We start from the raw sequence: 24283 nt of genomic DNA on the forward strand, positions 1-24283 counted from the left end.
AGGAAATACGGATTTAAAACACTGGATTTGGATCCGGAATTGAATTTGAATACATCAATATGGAATTTAATTCAGAAAATCTGAAGAATGACTGAAATTTAGCTTCGAAAGCGCTTTGATTTTCTCAGAAGATGGAGTCAGGGGCAAAAAGGTCATTTTTACAAGTTTTTGAAAAATTTGGGGTGGTCACACCTTGGTAAGATGAAGCCTTCATAAACTCCATTTTCCATGCTTAGCTCGAGCCACTCGGCTCGTTCTGTTAGTTTGATGAAAGTTTTTGATGGTGCAGTAGAAATGAGACCTCTCAGAGGTTGCAAAAAATTATTTAAGATCAGTGACAATGCATGCCCCTCTGATATCGGATCTCTCATCTTGTTGCAAACTAACCTCTATTGGTGAATAAAATCTTGGGCCTTTTCATTTTCCCTCTGCTTGAGGCCGCAGGGATGACTGAGGGTCGGAAGTGCCTCAACATTGAAGAGGAATTGCTCGATGAACATATTTATCACCTTGTCAAATTCTTTTAGTTCAATCGGGTTGACATGCTTTGAGTATCATTTTGCCGTTGTTCCCTCCATACTGCGAGGGAAAAAAAGGAAAAGTGCCCTATTATCTGGCTTGAATTTGGCATATTCAGCGAAGAACATGGCGAGGTGTGCCTTTGGGTCACCAGATCCATCAAATTTAATGAATTTCATGGGAAGATTGTCCAGATTGTCATCCCCATCCAAACCATCATAGAAGTCTTCACTGGTGAAGACTTTTTTGCCCTTGTCGCGGGCCTACAGATCTCGAACCATCCTGACCACATCTCTGAATTGTGGTTGGTCACGATAATTGACAGACTGATCTTTGAACTTGTGGGCCGACCCTTGCCCCTGTGTTGATTTCCGAAATGCCTGCTGGGTCTCAAATTCTTCATTTGTGCCCTCTACTGATTTCTCTTCATCTGTTGTATCAGTATTATGAATAGGCTTCTTGGATAGCTTTAAAACTTTCTTGACTACCCGGCCTTTTGCCTTCTGCTTGATCTGGGTCTTTTCTGTACTAGCTTCGGCTTGCTCTACCAGCATCTTGCTCATCATCTTTTTAAACATGACATACATTTGAGGATTGATGTCATCATCTGCTTGCTTTCCCTGACTTTTGACTGATCGGGGTGAGTCCATCTCTTCTTCTGAGGCTGCTGAATATACGATGCCCTCTACTGGTGCAGTTTTTTTTCCTGACCTCTTCTGAACCATTAAATATCACGAACACTCTCTGCAGAGCAAAGTTGATGGTTAGGCTTTTGAGAGAGATTTTGATTGGAAGAAAATATTTGCTGAGAATTTTGGTAGACAATTGAAAGAATATTCCATTACTAAGGATTGAGTCATCGCTGGAATTACGACAATTGTGTTGTCATTCCTTTACAAAGAAAATAAACAACTGAAAATTATGCCTTGTTACCTAGGTGAGGTCGTCAAACCAAGAATGAAGAATTTGGAAGATTTTTTTTATTTATTGAAGGGAAAACATGATTGCATCAATAATAAACTTGAGAAAGAGGGGGCGGACAAACAGTTTGCCACCACTCTTGATAATCAGCAGAGACACGAGGACCGGGAATAAGTGGAAGAGTAACAAAAGAGTCCCAGCCGTATCTGGCAAAATGGTATGTTTCGTACCACTGTGCTGATGTAAGGTCGAATTCTGGCATGACTCCTGATAGCAGCCTCATCTCCACGCGCTTCTGTCTCTAAGAAAACTGTCGGACACACCGCTCTAGATGATAGTAAGCGCAGAAGAATGGACCAAGTAGCTTGAATCGCTTGCCGTATGCATAGGTGTATCTAGGAGGTGATAGCTCTTGATCAAAATAGTCCCACACCACTTCTTCTTCCTGCAGATGATCAATCAGAAACCAATATCGTGCAACTGAAAGAAGCTTCTTGCCGTTGTATCTGAACGAACTAGCTCTGGTCAGCACATGCTGGAGGAACCAGGACTGAAGTGCATAGGTATATCCCTCGACTAAGATGGACTCTCCAAGCATGAAGCGAGTCAACCCTCGGTATAGAAAAAGCAAGTGTGGCCATGACTATATTTCCCCGTAGCATATTTCTATTTTGCTTAGTCCTCAACATTTTAGATTCATTTTATATGCACTATTGTGATTCATCCCTTGATTTGCTATTGAGGCCGTGTGTCAGCTACTTTCCCTGCATTTTTGATTTACATATCATCGTTCTCATCTCATCCCACGATCTTGATTTTTGTTATTTTTGTATAGTCCCTTTTAACTAGTTTGATCAAATCGGTTGCCTTATTTCTTCTTGGTTCATTTTCCTTATTCTTTTATCGATTCATGCTTTATTTACGTTTTTTTATTATTATTTACAATAGATGTCATCACCTCTTTGAGCCTTTGTGAACACCCTAATTTTTTCAAAATGTTGTAAATATTCCCTTTTTGCCCTTGGCCTCCATTTTCTAAGTAAATTGAGGCAATTTCAATCAAAATTCTAGTTATTTCTCAGATTTTACTGGAATCAAATTCATTTTCTGTATCTAACTCAAGTTTGGATCCATATCCAATGCTAAAACCCAAATCTGAGCCTCGTTATCCAAATTTTCAAATTAAATTTTTTCAAAAATACCAAAAGTAATTTCTGAAAGGCTCAGACCGTCCATCTGGTATCCTGTTGGATCCACAGCTCTGTATTTCTCGATTTCGAGGTGTAAAACTTGAATATTTCCTCAAGTTTCGGATCCAAACCTGTTTTCTGAAGGATTTTTCAAAGAACAACTTTAAAACTCCTGAAAAACCCTTCTTTTGTAAATATTCTCAAATTTCACAAAATATTTCAAAAATCCTTTTTGTTTTCTTGTAAGTTTCAGAGTTTTTATCTCAAAAACACCAAAAAATGTAGAAAATGCCAAAGAAAACAACAAAAAATCCCAAAAAACAAAAATATACAAAAAATAAGTAGTTTAAAAGCTTGTTTTGCTAAAAACCTCTCTTGAAAACCATTTTATGAAAAACTTTTTTTTAAGGGAGCCCCCTTTTTGAAAATTGGGGAAGGTGTGATCATCGCAAAAATTTTTCTCTCTTGGTGTTTCTCTCTCTTCCTTCTCTTTTTCCTTTCTAACCTCTATTTCTCCTTTTTGAGGGGAGAAATGAAAAGACAGAAAAGGAGAGAGAAGAGAAAAGAAAGAAGAAGAAGAGAGAGAAATTCTTTTGCGGGGTCTCACTAGACCTTGATTTGAAAATATTTAGCAAATAACTCACCTCCATTTTGAAAATATTTGCGATAAAATGGAGAGATGGGATTCGCTCGTTGGTACGAGGTTCGACCGTTCCTGGCGCTTTTACCAGGGGTAATCGAACCAAGGATCGAATTTATGCCTTTTTGCTTTGCCTAAATATTATCTAAGAATTTATTCTAAATCTAAATGCACAAAGAATCATGCTTGTGCAATGCAAGGATGTATGCTCTTTTTGAAAATTGATTTGGAAATCTCCAAGTGTCCTGAGATGAATTTGATAATGGAGTGAAGAAATGGTTTCTGAATTGTAGAATCTAACTTAGAACTTGGGATGGATCAGGAAGGATATTTTGAAGTTCTAAGTCTTTGAAAATGATCAGAGTTGGAAAGATAACTCTTGAATTTGAAAAGAATGATTGAAAGATGAGTGAAAAGGAAATGAAGTTTCAAAGTCAGAAATGGACTTTGAATTTGAATTTTAAACTTGGATTTAGGAGAAGAGATGAATTTTGAAGTGGAATTGAATTCCATATTTAAAACTTGAAATCAGGATCTAAATGGTATTAAAAATAGAAATGGATTTAAGAAGTCCAGATGAGATTTGAAAATGGAATTGGATTTGGAATTTGGAAGTTAAGATAGATTTGGATTTGAGATACGGAATTTGGGAATAGAATTTGATTTGACATCTAAAAATTCAAGATGGAATTTGAATCCAAAGTCTAGATCCTAAAATAGAATTTGGATCTGAAGCCTGAGATCCAAGACGGAGTTGGATTTTGGATCCTAAATGAAATTTGGATCTGAAGCCTGAGATCCAAGATGGAATTGCATTCTGGATCCTAAATGGATTTTTGATCTGAAATCTGTGATCCAAGATGGAATTGGATTTTGGATCTTAAAATGGATTTGGATCCAAGGTCTAGAATCCAAGATGTAATTTTGGATATGGAGTCTAAGATCCAAAGGTAAAGATTGTATTTAGAAATCTGGATCCAAGTTGGGGTTAGGATCTAACTTTGGATTTGGATTCTGAAAGTCCAAATGGGACTTCTGAAGATGGATCTGGGTTTTGGAAACCCATATTTGAATTTAAAATTTTAAGAAGGGTCAAGTTTTGAGATTCAGAATCAATCTCAAACTTTGATTTTGAATTTGAAGGTAGGAAGATAAACTTGGTTTTGTATTTGAAGATGAATCAGAAACTTTAAAGTTAAATTGACCTTTGAAATTGAATTTTGAATGGGAAGATGGAATTTTGAATATAAAGGTTGAATTTGAATTTTCAAAGTCAAATTGGACTTTGAAATTGAAATTTAAATCTTTGAAATAAGATAGAAGAATGAATTGAAATATAGATTGAAGAAAGATATTTGAGATCACTTGAATTTTGAAAATATGATGCAGTTCTATCCTAAATGATGAATGAATTTAAAGAATTTTGAAATTGGATTTGAAAAACATATTTTATTCTTTAAATGAATTAAGAATGAGGTTGAAGATATAATACATCCCTGACTATGGTCATTGGATGCATTATATAATAACCACATTTAAATTCAAGTGAAGAATAAAATATATTTTGGTGCTTTTATAGAGTTTAAAATGAAATTAACTCTCAATATACCCTGACTATGGCCATTGGTATATATATTGAATTAATTTTAAATTAAACTCTGATAAATGAGAAAAATATTTAAAGAAAATATAATGAATTTTGAAAAGGATCCAGTGTTATTTTATAAAAGATAAGAATCCTAAGTTTTGTCTACATCTTGACTATGGCCATTGTTGTAAATCATCAACTTAGGACTAATTACCTCTTACGAAATGGTGCACGTGCCATTCGTGTTTCACCATTGTGAGATTTTGAGAAATAAAGGCAGAAAAGCATGAAAGCAAGCAATTTATGATATTACCATGCTCATTTATTCTATTTAAAACAGGAAAATGTAAATTCTCATTAAGATCTAACTATTACAACACACAAAATTGAATTTACAAGTCCAAGTAATGATATTTTCCATATATTCCCCTGCAGAACATTTGGTTAGTATAAAAAGGGAAGATAATTTATATACATTGCATGGATTTCAACGATGCCGATGAAAGAGAGAAAAAAAAATGTGCTCATATGCCAAGATATTTAAAATCTAAAAGTATGGAAAATGAAAATGATGATATATATATCTATGTGTATATATACATGCATGTATATATATATATGTGTGTAGATCTGTATACATATATGTACATATATATGAATATATACATATAAGTATATAGGTGGGATGGTGAATGTGAAGGAAATGAAACTCAAATGAGATGGATATATAAAAGGTGATGACATATATGAGAGTATGCAATTTTTATGAGTGACCACTGACCTATATCTGAAATATGTAGACAAACTGCCTTCTCAGTTTTGAATGTAGCTTGACTTCAATGAATTGAAATCCCTTAGCAGTTCGGCTTCTCAAACTGATATGCCACAACACAATAGCCTGGTAAGCCATCTCCAATAGCAACCGAACATTTTACATCCATATTACTCAAATGAATTCAGTGATACTGCCTAGTTGTATTTTCTTTATTGATTGAATGAAATCTAACAGTTTGTTCAGCGAATCAAGATGATCATGCACAATGAAGCAAACTGTTTGTAAAATCAAAACAGTGATCTTCCTTTCTTGACAACAATGAATCACCAAACCTTTTTCTTGATAATATCAACTCAACTACAGTAAAACTGCCTTCACCAAAGAGCTACTATTGTGACTGAAGGTTCAAACAGTAAACGATTATATACAGACAGTGTGTAGGAAACACAGGAAAGCAAAAACATCCAATCGCATAGCGAAATATATTGCAATTTGCTGGAAGTAGATATATACCCGGTGACAATGTGTAGGAAATGTAGGCATTGTGCAGCAGATAACACGTAAGTGGGTAAAGGGAGGTTGCACCCAGGTGACAGATGCTGAAATACATGGGAAACAATTGCTATAAAAGATGTAACAGGGGACTCTGGTATGTGCAGCATGGAATACAGCATACAGCAGGCAATAGCATAAAATAAATAAGAAAGAAGAAAAAAAAAAAAAAAAAACAAGAGTGCAGAAATTACAAGGGATTTCAAATTTTATGTTATTGATGACAGGCAAATGACAAAGGGCACATTTCTTACATTTGCATCTGTAAGCAGCATACGAGATTCAATATCTAATTCTCTGGAAGTTTTAATTACCACATGGATTCCCCTAATCCTCTTCTCTCCTATCTGCATCTGTCATGAATATGGTGGGAATTGGGTACCAATAATCCTACTATACATATTGAAGGCACTGAATCATGTCTGTGCTGGGAACAAAGCTATTATATGTTAAGAGCCATTGGAAACCCATAATGATACTTGACAAACATAAGCAAAGGTGTCAAAACTCCATAATGTATCCCAAGTATATCAAACCACTGAATTTCAGAACCAATATACGAGGAGCCTTTAGTAAAGTCAAATCATTCCAAAGAAAACAACAGGTTTTTGGATAGGATAAAAAATATAGAGGTTTCCTGATTTTCTCGAATACAGAAATTAAAAAAAAAAAGTTTGTTTTTCTTTTTTTCCCAAACATTTAAAACTAACTCCACCTTTACAGAGACCAAGACCCCAAAACATGAACTAAGTTGGTGTTGTGGATGGCTGTTGAGTGAACCAGCCACTTTTCATGAATCAGTGGCCCCATTCAGCCAAAGTTAACCAAACTTCCACATTTTATATTGCAACCTTGTCAGCAATGTTGTAAAATCAGGTGATGATGTAAATAGCACTGTGTGGGATAGTGATTGATGGCAATCAGTACACTAAAGCCAAAATGCTTAGAAGAAAAAAAAAATCACAAGCAGAAAGATACAAACAAATAAATCCTTTCAAAAAGATTTGACCATTTATTCAAGTTGGACCATTCATTGTTTCTACAAGGCATGATAATTTATGCCCAAACAAATCTTTTACAAAATACTACTCTTTGACGTGCTTTAAGCTCAAGAAGAAGACAATTAGTCTTAGCTACAATTTTGTTTATCAATGGACACAAGCTATACAAAACATTGTTCAGAAGTCTGAATGATAAAGGCATACTAGATCTGAATGACTTACTGGGAAATAACTGGGGGAAGAAACTGTATGTTGGTAAGGTAGACCAATGTAATATGGTTGAGATCCTATAAACTGACCATCCATGCCAATGACAGCTCCAGGTATGTAGGGGTTGTACGGGTTGTAAATAGATTGTGAAGTTGATATACATAGAATATACACAAAGAACATGCATGCTGCTATGTGGCAGGTGGGATAGTTTCAGACCATGACATAATGTAAAGCAGCTAGTGAGCAACGTAAAGAGGAAATCCATACAAAATACCCATAACTGACACCATGAAAGCAACCTAAAGACCGGTACAAAGCCTGTAATGTAGATCACATCATGTACATTCCTTTTGTCTCAGAAAGACTTACCCACAGACTCCATCAGTGTTCACGTCGAAACCACTATCCAGCAACTCCCCATCATCACCACAAAGTTTTCAACATGATTATAAAATTACTACAGGAATTTATACCACAATAATGGAGATAACAAAATGCAAGTATTTTCAATAAAATGACTCATATACATATGCAAAATAAATAAAATAATAAAAAAAAGAACTCGTACCTGGTAAGAAGGAAGAATGTCGGCGCGCTTGTATCCAAGCAAAAAAAAAAATGAATCTCCTCCTGCAGAGCCAATTGCTTTGGCAAGTGACATTCACATCAATGAGATTCCCTTGGCAGCTCCTCACGGGCAATGTCCAGCTTTCCTCGTTGTGACACTATTGGAATTTATCAGTTTATGCAGAAAAGATCACAAGAACTCCACATGGAAGGTAGAGATCTCTACTTCACAGCATTCATGGGAGCATCGGCCTTATCTTTTGATTGATTATTGCGATCCTGCAAGAGTCTTACTGCAGCGGGAGGTCCCCCATTCAGTAACCATTGATGATATACCTGCCTTGTGTATTGAAAGTCTCCAGAGTTGCTAGTATTGCTCAAATACCGCAACTACTCTTAGCAAAAGAGGGAATTCATAATGACATTCTCAAATGAACAGGATGGCCCCGTCGACTGAGAGGTTTTCTCAGATCTTACCACCTATACAGATACTTACCCATCTTGACGACACAGACTTTATAAAAATTCACCCATCCATTTCAATCGTCTTCCTTAAGAGCAGAGCAGCCATGGAATTTCACAATCAATCTGCGCTAATACCAGATTGGAGGGCACCGATGGAGATGCATATATATAAAAAAAACAAAAAATGATGCTGGAAATAAAACTAATAACATTATTGGAAGGGAAGAAGATGATTGCGTGAAAAAAAAAAATGAAACAAGGGATCGGGGCTTCATGAATGGTTATGATACCCAGATGTCGTATATGGCATGGTAGGTTATCAAGACAGAAAAACCCAGGTCCGTCGATGATCACAAACCAATATAGTACTCGAAATTCGATAGAAGATTAGAACATCGACAATTTATCAAAGTGAGATTGAAAATCAGATGCAATGTGGAAACTGCTATTAGAAAGAGGATCAGAAATAAAGTAGCATATAAACTGGAATTGCGATATACAAAGCTGCTAAAAAAAAAGAATAGAAAAGAAGGGATGATAACATAAAAAAAAATAGCAAGAAAAGAAAATGAGATGTCGGAATTGATTTATTTTGTTCCTGTTGCACGGGAGCATGTTTGAGTTGCTATAAGCGACCCAACATTACCCAGAGTGCATCAATGGAGTAAAAAAAAATGGCAATCTACTACGAACTTAACATGAAAATGAATATTAGCAACAAAGGGGCAGATGAAGAAATCTGCAAGCAGGTAATAACAGAAAGAACGAGAGAAATTAAATCCTGAAGATATGCTAAAACTATATGAGAAACCAAGAAAACTTAAAGGGAGAGAGTCTTACCTTGCATCATAGGAATCCTGAAGATCGAAGAAAGAGTGTAAATGGAAGAAAAGGACCAAAAAAGGGGAAGAAATTGTGGGGGTGAGAGGCGGTGATTCTGAAGGAAAGATAAAAGGGGAAAGGGTGGAAACGGATCGTCTCCATCAACTCCTGTGTGCTCCTTTTAAAAAAACAAAAAAAGAGTTCGAGAGAGGGATGCTGTTGGAGATGGATGGAGGAGACTCAGGTGGTTGGCGATTGAAGGTGGAAATCGAGAGGAAGATGTGCGCGGGAACGAGCCGTTGCATCTTTCTCAATTTTTTAAAATGGGGGCTCCTTTTCAAGATTTTTCTAAAAAAATGGTTTTTGATTTTCAAAAAGAGGTTTTAAGAGAGGGTTTTTAACAAAAAGTTTAAAAAGGAGGGTAAACTGCATAGTTTCTGAATTTTTTTTTGGATTTTTTATTTTATTTATTTTTTCTTTTCTAGATTTTCAATATTTTTTTGAAGACAAAATTCTAAAAACTAAGGATTTTGACTAGTTTTTACAAAATTTCAAAATATTTACTAAAGAAGAGTTTTTTTGAAAAGTCAGGGTTATTTTGGGGGAAATTTCTTCAAAGGAATGGGTTTGGGTCCAGATTTTGAGAAAATATTCAAGTTTTGAAACTCGAATCAAGAAATACAACACGATAGATCCAAACGGATGCCCGATGGAATGTCTGAGCTATTTAAAAACTATTTTTGGTATTTTCTGTAATCTTAATTAAAAGTTGGACAACGAGACTCAGATTTGGATCTAAACAATGGATCGAGATCCGAAATTAAGTCAGACATATAAAATAAATTTAATTTCAGTAAAACTTGAGAAATGAACTGGAATTTAGATTTAAAAGTGATTCAATTGCTCAGAAAATGATATCAGGTGCAAACATGGAATATTTAAAAGATTTTGAAAATTTTTGGGGTGTTTACAAATGCCCCTCTTTGCTACCAAGTCGGTTGAAAGCCGAGCTTAGTGGCAAAGATAACACTCCAAATTTTGAAAAAAAATGCCCTAGTCAGCAGATCTGAACTAGGTGTGGAAGAATTTATTTGAAAGACATGGCTTCTCAGGCTTTGATCATGCATATAATTCAGGGTTTATTAACATTAAAATATGCATGATTTTATAAAATAATGTTTCAAAAACCCAATTTTATGATAGTTTTCGAGTAAATGTGTTAAAATGATTTAAAAATAGAAAATGCAGAAAAAATAGTTTTATTTTACATTTTTATGCCTATTTTAGTTTTTGTAGTTTGGTTTTAGTTTTTATTAAAAATAAAAAATGGAGAAAAATAGTTTTATATTCATTTTAAGTGTTTGTTTTTTTTAGAAAAGAAAAAATATATAGTTAGATTAGTTTTTGAGTTTCTTTATAAATAAATAGTTTTGTTTTTGAAAGTTTTCATAATAAACCGATTAATAGGTTTTCTTTACTTTTAAAAATGAAAAATATAATAAAAACAAATCATTACATGGTTTGTAATTTTTGGAAAATTGAAAAAAAAAATTGAAAAAAAAATATATAATAACACAAACCAATTTGAAATGGTTGGTATTTCTAAAAGAAAATTAAAAAAAATAACCAAACCGGCTTGAACCGGTTTGCATTTGTTTCAAACCGGTTCCAGCCGGTTTGAAAGGTTTTTAAAAACCCAGAAAATCGAAAGGGGAGGCGTCTTCACCCTGTACGCCAAACCCCATCTTCTTTCCCCCTCTTTTCCTTCTCTTTCCTCCCTTCTCATCCACCGCCGGACCTTTCTTCCCTCTCTTTTCCCCTATCTTCTTCCCCTCTCTCTCTTTCCCTTTCTTTCAATCCGGTGGAGGCTCTTCTCAATCGGGCGATGGCGTGAGGGAGGAGTCCGATTTCTCTCCTAACCCCTCCAGTTCACGGTAAGCAACTTCTTCTTTTTCATCTTCTTCTTCTTCTCCTTCAGATTTCTTCTTCTTCTTCTTCTTCTTCTTCTTCTTCCTCCAATCTGATTCTTCTTATTCTTCTTCTTCTGATTTTTTTCTTCCGATCTGTTTTCTTCAAGTTTTTTTTCTTCTTCTTCCATAAATCCTGTTCTTCTTCTCCTTCTTATTCTTCAAATCTTCCTCTGGTTGATTGTATATCTGTAAAACGAAAAAAAAAGAAAGAAAAAAAACTGAAAAACGAAAAGAAAAAAAATTCCCTGTTTTGTTTCAGATTTGTGTCCATCCGATTTTATATTTTGTAGTTAAGTCTTTGCTTAGATTTATCTGATCCATTCTAAATTCTGTTTTTTCATTTTTAATCTGTTCATTAGTTAGTTAATCGAGTCATTACCTGTAATTCCTTTTTCTTCATTCATTCTTATTTTCCTTGTTTTGTTCATTTGTGTAATTTCTGTTTTTCTTTTAATTCTGTCATTGTTTTCTTTGATTCGGTTGTTATAGCATCGTTTTTATTGCCATTTCTTCATATTTGTTTTTTGTTTCTATTCGGTTGTAGCAGAAATTTTTTGTTGTGATTGTTCTCTTTCCGAGAGTCTGTGTTTCATTCTAGTTTTTTAGTTTGTCATAGTTAGTGATTCAATTTTTTTAATTCATTGTATTTCTTGTTTTTAATTGATTGCATTCTTTGTTTTGTTTTAGTAATTAGTTTACGTTCCTGTTAGACATTAGTTAATTGAGTATTAGTTAATAGTTATTTAAGTGACTAATTAGCTATTAGTTAAGAAGTAATTGTTAGTCATTTAGTTGCAATTTAGTTAATTAGTTTTATTTAGTTAAGAGAATGTTGTCAGTTAGTTTTGATTTTAAGTTTAGTTCTTAAAATTGCTTAGTGAATTACTTAGTCATAGTATTTTTAGCATTTAAATAAGTTGTTTAGTATAGTTTTAGTTTCTATCTCTGGTACTGCTCGTGTTCATGTGAATTGTGCAGGATAGCACAAGACTGGAGCAGAATTGATTACGTGACACGAAGTATGAAGAATAAAGCTTTCGTTTTACTTTTCAGTTTAGAATTAGGAATTTGATTCTGGGTTTGTAAATATTGCACTTTACGCCCTCTGCGAAGGGTATTCATTTGTTGTAATAGTTAGTTGTTATTACTTTTCTTAAACATTTTATATTTCAAATAATTCGGCAATAAAGAATAGTTTAGAATTGTGTGCTTGAATACGAAATATTCCCGTTTCCTGAGTTCGACCCGGTCTCATCCACTAGTGAGAACCGGTTTTTATTATTTGATGTCTGGTTTTCACATGTTTTTCATATAAAAATCTTTTCAAAATTACAACGATTTAAAAGAAGACATCAAATTTTTGGCGTCGTTGCCGGAGAACGGCGTAATATTAGTATTCGCTTTTTTGCCTAGTGTTTGTGTTGCATTTAGGTTTAGAACCACGTATGTGCATATCTTAGAGAAGAGCTTATTTTTCTGCACAGCCCACCTACTAGGACCCCCTTAGAGGTGACTGTGTACGATTGGTACCGTACACATAGATTTTATATTTCTTATGCATAATCTCTGTTATGTGTAACTGCGTGGTGTTTGTTTAGTTTTTGTTGTTTTTAGTTTACTCTCTTTGTGGTTTGCGTGGTTTGGCCGCTTAGGGCGTTAGTTAGGTAGAAAACCCAGAGTTAGGACGTGTGCTACACCGGTCTACTCTAAGGTGTAAGCAATGGCTGACGATCATCAATTGATCCGTCCTTTGAGGGAGTACTTCATGCCAAATACGTATACTCCCGCCTCCTGCATCACGAGACCTGATGTAGGAGCGAGCCATTTTGAGATTAAGGCCAGTGTGATTCAAATGTTACCTTCGTTTTATGGCCTTAGCAATGAGGACCCATATCGTCATCTCGACGAATTCCTTGAGATTTGCTCGATTGTGCGAATCAATAATTTTGGAGAAGATGCTATGCGGTTAACCTTGTTTCCGTTCTCTCTCAAAGATAAAGCCAAGCACTGGTTAAAATCTCTTGAGACGGTTCGTATTACTACTTGGGAAGGAATGCAAAGAGAATTTTTAAAAAAATACTTCCCAATTGGTAAAACGAATCAGTTTCGTAAAGCTATAACCAGTTTTTCTCAAATTGAGGGAGAACAATTTCACGAGTCTTGGGAGAGATTGAAAGATCTTCTCCGCAAGTGTCCCCATCACCAGGTGCCTCGTTGGCAGTTGGTGCAGTATTTTTATGACGGGCTTACTGAAAAGCATCGTCAAATGGTTGATTCGTCTTGTGGGGGCACTTTTATGCTCAAGAGTGAGGATGAGGCGTGGTCTGTATTCGAGACCTTGAGTGAAAACACGATGCATCATAATTTGTCTTCATGGATCGATAGGACTACACCTGTGTCTAGTGGTCCTAGGAAAGTTGGGATTTCCGAAGTTAGGTCCGAGTTAGAATTGCGTACCAAGGTTGACCAGTTGACTAGGAAGTTAGATCAATTCCTAGCCAATTCCTCGAGAAATCCAATAGAAAGAGTGTGCGAGCTATGTGCTAGCCCTGCACACTGTGTTGCGGATTGTCCGGCAGTGCCATTATATCCTGAATTAGTTCAGGAGCAGGTGAATGCTGCCCAAGGTTTCGCTAAACCCATGCCCGATTTATTTACATCCTCATATACCCCAGGTTGGCGAAATCAATCCATTCCCCTATCCCATCAGCCCTCCCAGACACAGTATAGACCCAGTAACCCTTCACAAGGTTACTCGCACCCCATTTTTCCACATATTCATCCCCCAGCCCAACATGCTTATACTCAACCCCATCCTCATGAGCCTTCATTTAGTCAATCCTTCCAAGATAGGATATTACAAGTTTTGAGCTCTCATACGCAGTCAATAGCCAAGCTAGAGACTCAAATGGGACAATTGGTTGAGACTTTCGCTAGGCAAAGCCAGGGGAACCTTCATAGTCAGTCTGTTGTCTCAAGAGGAGAGAATTCTATGTCATTTGACTTGCAACCCACTGATTCACATCATGAGCAAGTCGAATCTGTTACATCCCTTTAGTATGGGAAGGCGTGTCACTCCACTCAGGAATCGACTCATGAACCTCATATCATTTCTACTAACGAGTCGATCTCCATGATACCTCAACAGAAGGGGCCTTACTCACATCATGCATTATCATCATATAAAGCCCCATTTTTTCAGCCTGTAGGATCACCGATTGTTTTTAGTAAGCAAGAGGTGCAGACGCAGAAGGTGCTTGACCAAGTCAAGCCTGATCATATTCACCACTTGTCTGAAGTTGCATTAATTGATACTCGGTCGGTCCTAGACTCTCGATTCTTGACCAGTCTCTCAGATGAGACTAATCTCTGTTCTTCACGTCGAGAGAGTTATGATCCTACATTTGGAGGTAGAAGGAATGGAAACAGAGTGCGTAGTGTCACAGATGACACTCTTTTCTTCATAGAGCCCGGTTGAGCCTGACTTCATGTCCATTGATCTCATGGACGATGAAGGTTTTTCCAGGGATCCGTCTGGCTGGGGACATGAAACTTAGCGCTTTATGGGAGGCAACCCATATTCTGTACAGTATTACATTTGTTGTTAGGATTTGTAGATTTCATTTGGTTTTATTTTTCGTTTTCTATCTTTTCTATGAGTTTCATGTTTTGTCATGTATACATTGCATTCATTACATTTATTACATTCATAGAACGTGTATTTTTAATTCATGTCTACTCTTTTCCCTCATTTATTTCTCTCATGTGCATTCACGTAGTTTCATATAAGCATGGGGGAGTGCCACTGGGACAGTGTCATTCAAGCATGGGGGAGGGTGTAGTTTGCACACCTTGATATTTCTGTTTACGTTCTTGCACATGTTTACACATCTCTCATGAAAAGTAGATTTTTAAAGAAATAGTTTGAACTTATATGAATGTTATTTCAAATCTGATGTTTTTAGAGGATTTTTAAGCCCCACGAATTTTTTTTTCTGACATAGATCTAAAAATTATGGTTGTTTATGTGGATTTCAAAGAAATGATGATAGATACATGTTAGAATTTATTTTGAATCATAAATATGAATATGCACAGTTCTATTTTTGAAAAAACTAAGCAAATGAACAAAAGCGTAAAAATGAGCTCAAAAGAAAAAATAGCATGCGTTAGGTTGTTTGGATAATTCCACAATCCTTAGTAGATGGAACTTAGATGTAAGTTGAAACTTTTAATTCCATTTTCGAAAAGGAGAGTGGAAAACTTTGTGATCCTAAGTAACTGAGAACAGATACAAGTTGAAATGTTTGACTCTCATGTTATAAAGGTGAATGAAGGAAGTCACTTTTATGTCTTAGTTGATATCTTTTGGTATGTATTGAATAAGTATAGAAGATATTGACATTGCACAAGGCATAAAAGCAGACCACACGCAAGCTATAAGAGAAGAATAAGTGCGCAAAAAGAAAAAGCGTGAAAAAATGAAAAAATCGAGCAAAGAGCTAAAAAAGAGAGAAAAGTTCAGTGCTTAGAAGTGATTGAGAAAACCTGTGCAGAAAACATATGAGTGAGGATAAGTAAATAATAATATGTTTTTATTGGATTTTCTAAGAATTAAACATAAATAATTGTGATATTTAGAAAAATGAAAGAAATTCTTTTTCTGTGGTGGTATATAAAAGACTCTAATTATGTTTTGATTTTGAAATAACAGAAAATATTTGTGAAAACAAAGTCTTTAATTACCTACTGATTGTGAGGATGTGTAATATTATGCATACATGACAGAGATGTTTGTGGGTAGCATCACTGCAAACCCTCACGAGACCTTACTCGTCCACTGGGGTAACCCAGGGGTTGAAAGGGCTTGTTGCATGAGCTAAATGCAACCGTGATTCCTACGAAAGTGAGTTAGGTGATAGTTTGATTTCTTGCATTTTTCTAGTTTGCTCGAGGACTAGCAAAACATAAGCATGGGGGTATTTGATCATGCATATAATTCAGGGTTTATTAACATTAAAATATGCATGATTTTATAAAATAATGTTTCAAAAACCCAATTTTATGATAGTTTTCGAGTAAATGTGTTAAAATGATTAATAAATAGAAAATGCAGGAAAAAAAGTTTTATTTTACATTTTTATGCCTATTTTAGTTTTTGTAGTTTGGTTTTAGTTTTTATTAAAAATAAAAAATGGAGAAAAATAGTTTTATATTCATTTTAAGTGTTTGTTTTTTTTAGAAAAGAAAAAAATATATAGTTAGATTAGTTTTTGAGTTTCTTTATAAATAAATAGTTTTGTTTTTGAAAATTTTCATAATAAACAGATTAATAGGTTTTCTTTACTTTTAAAAATGAAAAATATAATAAAAACAAATCATTACATGGTTTGTAATTTTTGGAAAATTGAAAAAAAAATTGAAAAAAAAATATATAATAACACAAACCAATTTGAAATGGTTGGTATTTCTAAAAGAAAATTAAAAAAAATAACCAAACCGGCTTGAACCGGTTTGCATTTGTTTCAAACCGGTTCCAGCCGGTTTGAAAGGTTTTTAAAAACCCAAAAAATCGAAAGGGGAGGCGTCTTCACCCTGTATGCCAAACCCCATCTTCTTTCCCCCTCTTTTCCTTCTCTTTCCTCCCTTCTCAACCACCGCCGGACCTTTCTTCCCTCTCTTTTCCCCTATCTTCTTCCCCTCTTTCTCTTTCTCTTTCTTTCAATCCGGTGGAGGCTCTTCTCAATCGGGCGATGGCGTGAGGGAGGAGTTCGATTTCTCTCCTAACCCCTCCAGTTCACGGTAAGCAACTTCTTCTTTTTCATCTTCTTCTTCTTCTCCTTCAGATTTCTTCTTCTTCTTCTTCTTCTTCTTCTTCTTCTTCCTCCAATCTGATTCTTCTTATTCTTCTTCTTCTGATTTTTTTCTTCCGATCTGTTTTCTTCAAGTTTTTTTTCTTCTTTTTCTTCTTCTTCTTCCATAAATCATGTTATTCTTCTCCTTCTTATTCTTCAAATCTTCTTCTGGTTGATTGTATATCTGTAAAACGAAAAAAAAAAGAAAGAAAAAAAACTGAAAAACGAAAAGAAAAAAAATTCCCTGTTTTGTTTCAGATTTGTGTCCATCCGATTTTATATTTTGTAGTTAAGTCTTTGCTTAGATTTATCTGATCCATTCTAAATTCTGTTTTTTCATTTTTAATCTGTTCATTAGTTAGTTAATCGAGTCATTACCTGTAATTCCTTTTTCTTCATTCATTCTTATTTTCCTTGTTTTGTTCATTTGTGTAATTTCTGTTCTTCTTTTAATTCTGTCATTGTTTTCTTTGATTCGGTTGTTATAGCATCGTTTTTATTGCCATTTCTTCATATTTGTTTTCTGTTTCTATTCGGTTGTAGCAGAAATTTCTTGTTGTGATTGTTCTCTTTCCGAGAGTCTGTGTTTCATTCTAGTTTTTCAGTTTGTCATAGTTAGTGATTCAATTTTTTTAATTCATTGTATTTCTTGTTTTTAATTGATTGCATTCTTTGTTTTGTTTTAGTAATTAGTTTACGTTCCTGTTAGACATTAGTTAATTGAGTATTAGTTAATAGTTAGTTAAGTGACTAATTAGTTATTAGTTAAGAAGTAACTGTTAGTCATTTAGTTGCAATTTAGTTAATTAGTTTTATTTAGTTAAGAGAATGTTGTCAGTTAGTTTTGATTTTAAGTTTAGTTCTTAAAATTGCTTAGTGAATTACTTAGTCATAGTATTTTTAGCATTTAAATAAGTTGTTAGTATAGTTTTAGTTTCTATCTCTGGTACTGCTCGTGTTCATGTGAATTGTGCAGGATAGCACAAGACTGGAGCAGAATTGATTACGTGACACAAAGTACGAAGAATAAAGCTTTCGTTTTACTTTTCAGTTTAGAATTAGGAATTTGATTCTGGGTTTGTAAATATTGCACTTTACACCCTCTGCGAAGGGTATTCATTTGTTGTAATAGTTAGTTGTTATTACTTTTCTTAAACATTTTACATTTCAAATAATTCGGCAATAAAGAATAGTTTAGAATTGTGTGCTTGAATACGAAATATTCCCGTTCCCTGAGTTCGACCCGGTCTCATCCACTAGTGAGAACCGGTTTTTATTATTTGATGTCTGGTTTTCACATGTTTTTCATATAAAAATCTTTTCAAAATTACAACGATTTAAAAGAAGACATCAGGCTTAATACCTTATCCTGAATGACTTTGGGGAGACAAAATCATCGAAAATGATATGACTGAATAATAGAAATGAGGAAATCGTGATGGAACTTTGGGTGAAGATCCTGAAATGATGAAAGATAAGAGTTTTGATCAAGTCTCATGGATGAGACAAGATCAACTTTTTGGAATGATTCAGGTTTAGCCCTTAACCTAGATGGGACGAAGATAAATCAGGATAATTTGGATGGGGAAAGGAATATAAGAGGACCTCGATGGGACATTTTGAGAGAAATGCCTCGTGAGATGAAATTCCAGTATGATCCTTTAATGGATGGATGTATAGAGCATGGATTCCTTTGTGGGGAACAACCATGATGGGACTGGAAGGATTACCTCATCGAAACGAGGTTTAGGTTTAAACCAAACCTAAAAGTAAGATACCTCATGGAACGAGGTTCAGGCTTAACCCTTAACCTGAAGAGGACGACCAAACGGAATCCTCGAACAAAAAAATCATGATGGGACCTTCGGAGTTTGGATGAACAAAATCAAAAGGGGTTTTGCGAAAGGAGAAAATGGAGTTCCCTAAAGCTCTGAAAAATGGATGATTTTGAGCGCCTCATTGTTGAGACTAAAAATAGCTTTTTGAAAAAAACAGACCTCTCGCAGAAAGTACAGGTTTGACCCTTAATTTGAGTGGGTACGACCATACGGAATTCTCAAATGGAGAAACTGTGATGGGACAAGAGAGATACTTCAGCCAAATGAGGCAACTCTTCTGAGAATGTGAGAGATGGAAAATAAGGAGATGTGAGAGATGAAAAATGAAGAGATGTGAGGCAATGAACGATGAATAAGGTAACAGGAGGCAAAACCCTTCAAGGGTGTTAGATAATAGCATAAATCAAATATCTTTTAGGGTTTGTCGATAGGTTCATCACACTCGCCTTCATCTCGACGGTGATCTGAAGTTTTCCTGGAAGGATCCTTCACAAACTCCTTCATCTCGAAGATGATCCAAATCTTCTTTAGCCCCGGGGGTCTGCTTGCATATTCGTCTTCATCTCGACGACAATTGAGAGATCCCTTTTGCAGATATTTGATTGTAGCTTAACTGGATTGAGGAGACATTGGTCGAGTGGATTCTTTTATCGCTCAAGATATTTCCACTGCCTGATTGCCAGAAAATCATCTTTAAACATGCGTCATAGCCATGATCAATATCAATTCGCTTCTCGCTTTTCAACATCATCGAATATTTCTTTCGCTGATCATATCGAGGACATTTTTTACATCTTTTTGGTTGATCAACAGGAAAAGATTTGAATTTTACCTCTTTTTCGCAAAAAGTTTCACCTTTTTGGAAAAAATACTAGAGGTAATCTGAGGTCATTCTTTTTTTGTGCAGTAAGAATATTTAGAATCAACAAATGCTTTCAGCAAATTGGCAAAGTTTTTATGAATTCTGTGTGAAATACTCACTCGATATAGATTTTGATGCGACCTTGAGCTGCATTTATGATTTTGGAAATTCCGACCAGTTAAACTTGGGACCTTTTATTTAACGACCAGCGAAGGAGCTGGGATTTTTTTATTTAATGATCAGTGAAAATTGGAACCTTTGATTTAACGACCAGTGATAACTGGGACCTTTTATTTAATGACTAGTGGAAACTTGGACATTTCATTTAACGACCAGCGAAGTAGCTGAAACATTTTATTTAACGACCAACGAAGTAGCTGGGACATTTCATTTAACGACCAACGAAGTAGCTGGGACATTTTATTTAACGACCAGCGAAGTAGCTGGGACATTTCATTTAACGACCAACGAAGTAGCTGGGACATTTCATTTAACGACCAACGAAGTAGCTGAGACATTTCATTTAACGACCAATGAAGTAGTTGGGACATTTCATTTAACGACCAACGAAGTAGCTAGGACATTTCATTTAACAACCAGCGAAGTAGCTGGGACATTTCCTTTAACGACCAACGAAGTAGCTGGGACATTTCATTTAACGACCAACGAAGTAGCTGGGACATTTCATTTAACGACCAACGAAGTAGCTGGGACATTTCATTTAACGACCAACGAAGTAGCTGGGACATTTCATTTAATGACCAACGAAGTAGCTGGGACATTTCATTTAACGACCAACAAAGTAGCTGGGACATTTCATTTAACGACCAACGAAGTAGTTGGGACATTTCATTTAACGACCAACGAAGTAGCTGGGAGATTTCATTTAACGACCAACGAAGTAGCTGGGACATTTCATTTAACGACCAGCGAAGTAGCTGGGACATTTCATTTAATGACCAGCGAAGTAGCTGGGACATTTCGTTTAACGAACAACGAAGTAGCTGGGACATTTCGTTTAACGACCAGCGAAGTAGCTGAGACATTTCATTTAACGACCAGCGAAGTAGCTGGGACATTTCATTTAATGACCAGCGAAGTAGCTGGGACATTTCATTTAACGACTAGCGAAGTAGCTGGGACATTTCATTTAACGACCAACGAAGTAGCTGGGACATTTCATTTAACGACCTTTGATTTAATGATTTGGTCTAAGATTGAGACTTTTGGAGAGACAAACAACACGAGGGCTGATTTTTGTGAATGAACTTGATCTTTAAATTTGAAGATTTTAAGAGGTAACCCTGTGCGAGGATTGGGTTTTGAAAACATACTAGTAAGAGCACTGAATTTTTGAAAAATGTACCAGTACGAGCGTTGGATTTTCCAACTGAGAGTCAGGAAGGAGACCGACATTCTTTAAGATATTTAGAGATCGAAGCAGGAATGATTGCCAGGGTTTCAGGATTATCCTTTATCCTGAAGGGGAAAATAGAATAGACACTTGATGAGAATTTAGGAGAAAATGATTCAGATTTTATCCCTTAACCTGAAGGGGAGAATAGAATAGACACTTGATGAGAATTTAGGAAAAATGATTCAGGTTTATCCCTTAACCTGGAGGGGAATAGAAGATTTTGTGAAGAAATAACCTGAGACTTGAATTTAGAACGGATATGACAAGATTTTGAATTTATGATCTATGATTTAGATGGACCAGGTATGCGGTCCAATTTTCAGGATTAACCCCTTATCCTGAACGAGGAAAAGAAAGAATAAAACTTGAGAAGGTAGAAGGATACAAAATTTGATGGAAGATTGATAAAATGGAGAAAATTTGAGAAAATTGATTTATTTTGTAAAAGAATTCTCACAAGTAGCATTATTGCTCCAATGAGTGATCTCAGGATTATCCCTTATCCTGAAAAAGAATACCTCGAATGTCTAGGTTCAGGTTTATCCCTTAACCTGAAAGGGGGAAAGAATAAAATTTATAAAATGTGAGGCAAAATCAAATAAATTTATGAAAATTTTGTTTTTGAAAAGAATTCTCACAGGTAGCCTTGTGGCTCCTATGAGGGTTTTCAGGATTATCCCTTATCCTGAATGGGAACAAGAATAGAATTTAAGGAGAATTTAATGAAGAGAAATTGATATAAAATTAAAAAAACAATAAAGGTTGACGAAACTTGTATTTACAAAAGAATCCTCATAGGTAGCATTATTGCTCCTTCTAGGGGTCTCAGGATTATCCCTTATCCTGAATGGGAACACCTCGGACAACGAGGGCCAGGTTTATCCCTTAACCTGAGCGGGAAACACCTCAGACAACGAGGGTCAGGTTTATCCCTTAACCTGAAAGGGCATGTGAAAGAATAATTTTTTTTTGGGGAAAAGTAATAAAAAGAAATTGATAGATATTTACAAAAATCGAGAAAGATTGAAAAAGTTGTCTTTACAAAAGAATCCTCATAGGTAGCATTGTTGCTCCTACGAGGGGTTTCAGGATTATCCCTTATCCTGAATGGGAACACCTCGGACAACGAGGGTCAGGTTTATACCTTAACCTGAGGGGGAGCACCTCGGACAACGAGGGTCAAGTTTATCCCTTAACCAGAAAGGGTAAAGAATAAAATAAATTTTGGGGAAAATAAAGAGAAATTGATAAAAATTTACAAAATTGAGAAAAATTGAAAAATTGTCTTTACAAAAGAATCCTCATAGGTAGCATTATTGCTCCTACGAGGGATTTCAGGATTATCCTGAATGGGAACACCTCGGACAACGAGGGTCAGGTTTATCCCTTAACCTGAAAGGGTAAAAAGAATAAAAGAATACCTCATGGGAAAGAGGCATCAGGTTTATCCCTTAACCTGAAAAGGGTATGTGAAAGAATAGAATAGACCAAAAAATTGAGGAAAAATCAATAAAATTGATAAAATTTAATAAAAGATGAAAAATTGACAAGATCGACAAAAGATTAATGAAAATTGATAAAAATTGAGAAAAGAAAATAAAATTTATTTGATCCTGCCTGCATGTGGGATCTTTAAAGTGAAAGGAGAATGTTTTAAAAGACCATTTGAGAAATCATTTTTGAGAAGAAAATCAACCACGAGAAAGATGATTAGCGCGAGATCTGATCCTTGAAAAGGGGAATCATCATGAGAGATCATCATTAGGTTTGATTTTGAAGATAGTGTTTCAAAACCAATTTTGAAAAAAGAAAACCAACACGAGCGATGATTTTGAAGACAAACGGTTTTAAAACCCAATTTGGAAAAGGAAAATCAACGTGATAGTTTATTTTGAAAAGGATTAGACCAAAATATTTGAACTTTTGGTGATTATGAAGACTTTTGCAGAAATTTTCGAGATTTTATGATTTTGAAAATCCTCATAGGTAATATCATTTCTCTCATGAAGGAGGAAAATGAATTTTAAAAAATAGATGACAAGGATTTTAAAATTTTGAAAAATAGCAGGCAGGATCAAAAGATTTGAATAAATCAGGAGAAGGAAAGGACAAATACCCTTGAGTTCTTGAAATCAAAGAAATTTTTTTGAATAATATATACCCAGGGTTTTGGAAAATATAAGAAATATAAAATATCACACATTCACAGATATACAGACAAGGATGCATAAATAGCACTCCCTAAAGCTGACTCTAAATGCAATATTTGAAATGGCTGATAGGACCTTAATCCTAACTCTAAGATTTAGATCATCTGATTCCAATCAAGGTACGCTGATATACTCAAGCCAAAGCTCGAAGTACGTGGCATAAAATATTTCTTTGGTTCTAAGGTAATGGCTTCCCAACATCCTTGAGCACCTACCGATATACCTCGGACTATGGCCCTTAGGTACGTGGTAGGGGGGCGCGAACCCAAATAAGTGGTCCAGTTGTGAGGCTCTCTCCCGAACTATGGTTCAGTGAGACAGCCCAGCAACGTGAAGATCGGGACAATATAGGTAGGGATGTTTTCAAAAACATGATCAACATGCAGATAAAACCAGAAAGCTCTAATGTAAGTCCTAAAGAGATAGAATTTAAAAAAGAAGCATACACTTGCATACATTGTTTGCATTCAATCCCTAGAATTAAGGAGAGTTGTATTTCAGACCTAAGTCTAATGTGAACAAGGAATAATCTCCTCAATATGGTCCTACCAAACCATACTTAAATCCTATATCCATTATGTTAACTTAGGACAGAGTCTAGGTTCCTAAGGTTTGCATGAAAATGTAGCTGACATTTGTAGAATAAAGACTTAGATAATATCAAAGCAAAGCAAAGGCATCAATTCGACCAGACGGAGACGGGTCCCATCGCGGTCTCCAAAATTGTGATCATCGCAAAAATTTTCCTCTCTTAGTGTTTCTCTCTCTTCCTTCTCTTTTTCCTTTCTGACATCTATTTCTCCTTTTTGAGGGGAGAAATGAAAAGACAGAAAAGGAGAGAAAAGAAAGAAGGAGAAGAGAGAGAAATTCTTTTGCGA

The sequence above is a fragment of the Nuphar pumila genome, chromosome 1, assembly GCF_984573655.1.
Source record: "Nuphar pumila chromosome 1, dmNupPumi1.hap1.1, whole genome shotgun sequence".
Taxonomy (NCBI): domain Eukaryota; kingdom Viridiplantae; phylum Streptophyta; class Magnoliopsida; order Nymphaeales; family Nymphaeaceae; genus Nuphar; species Nuphar pumila.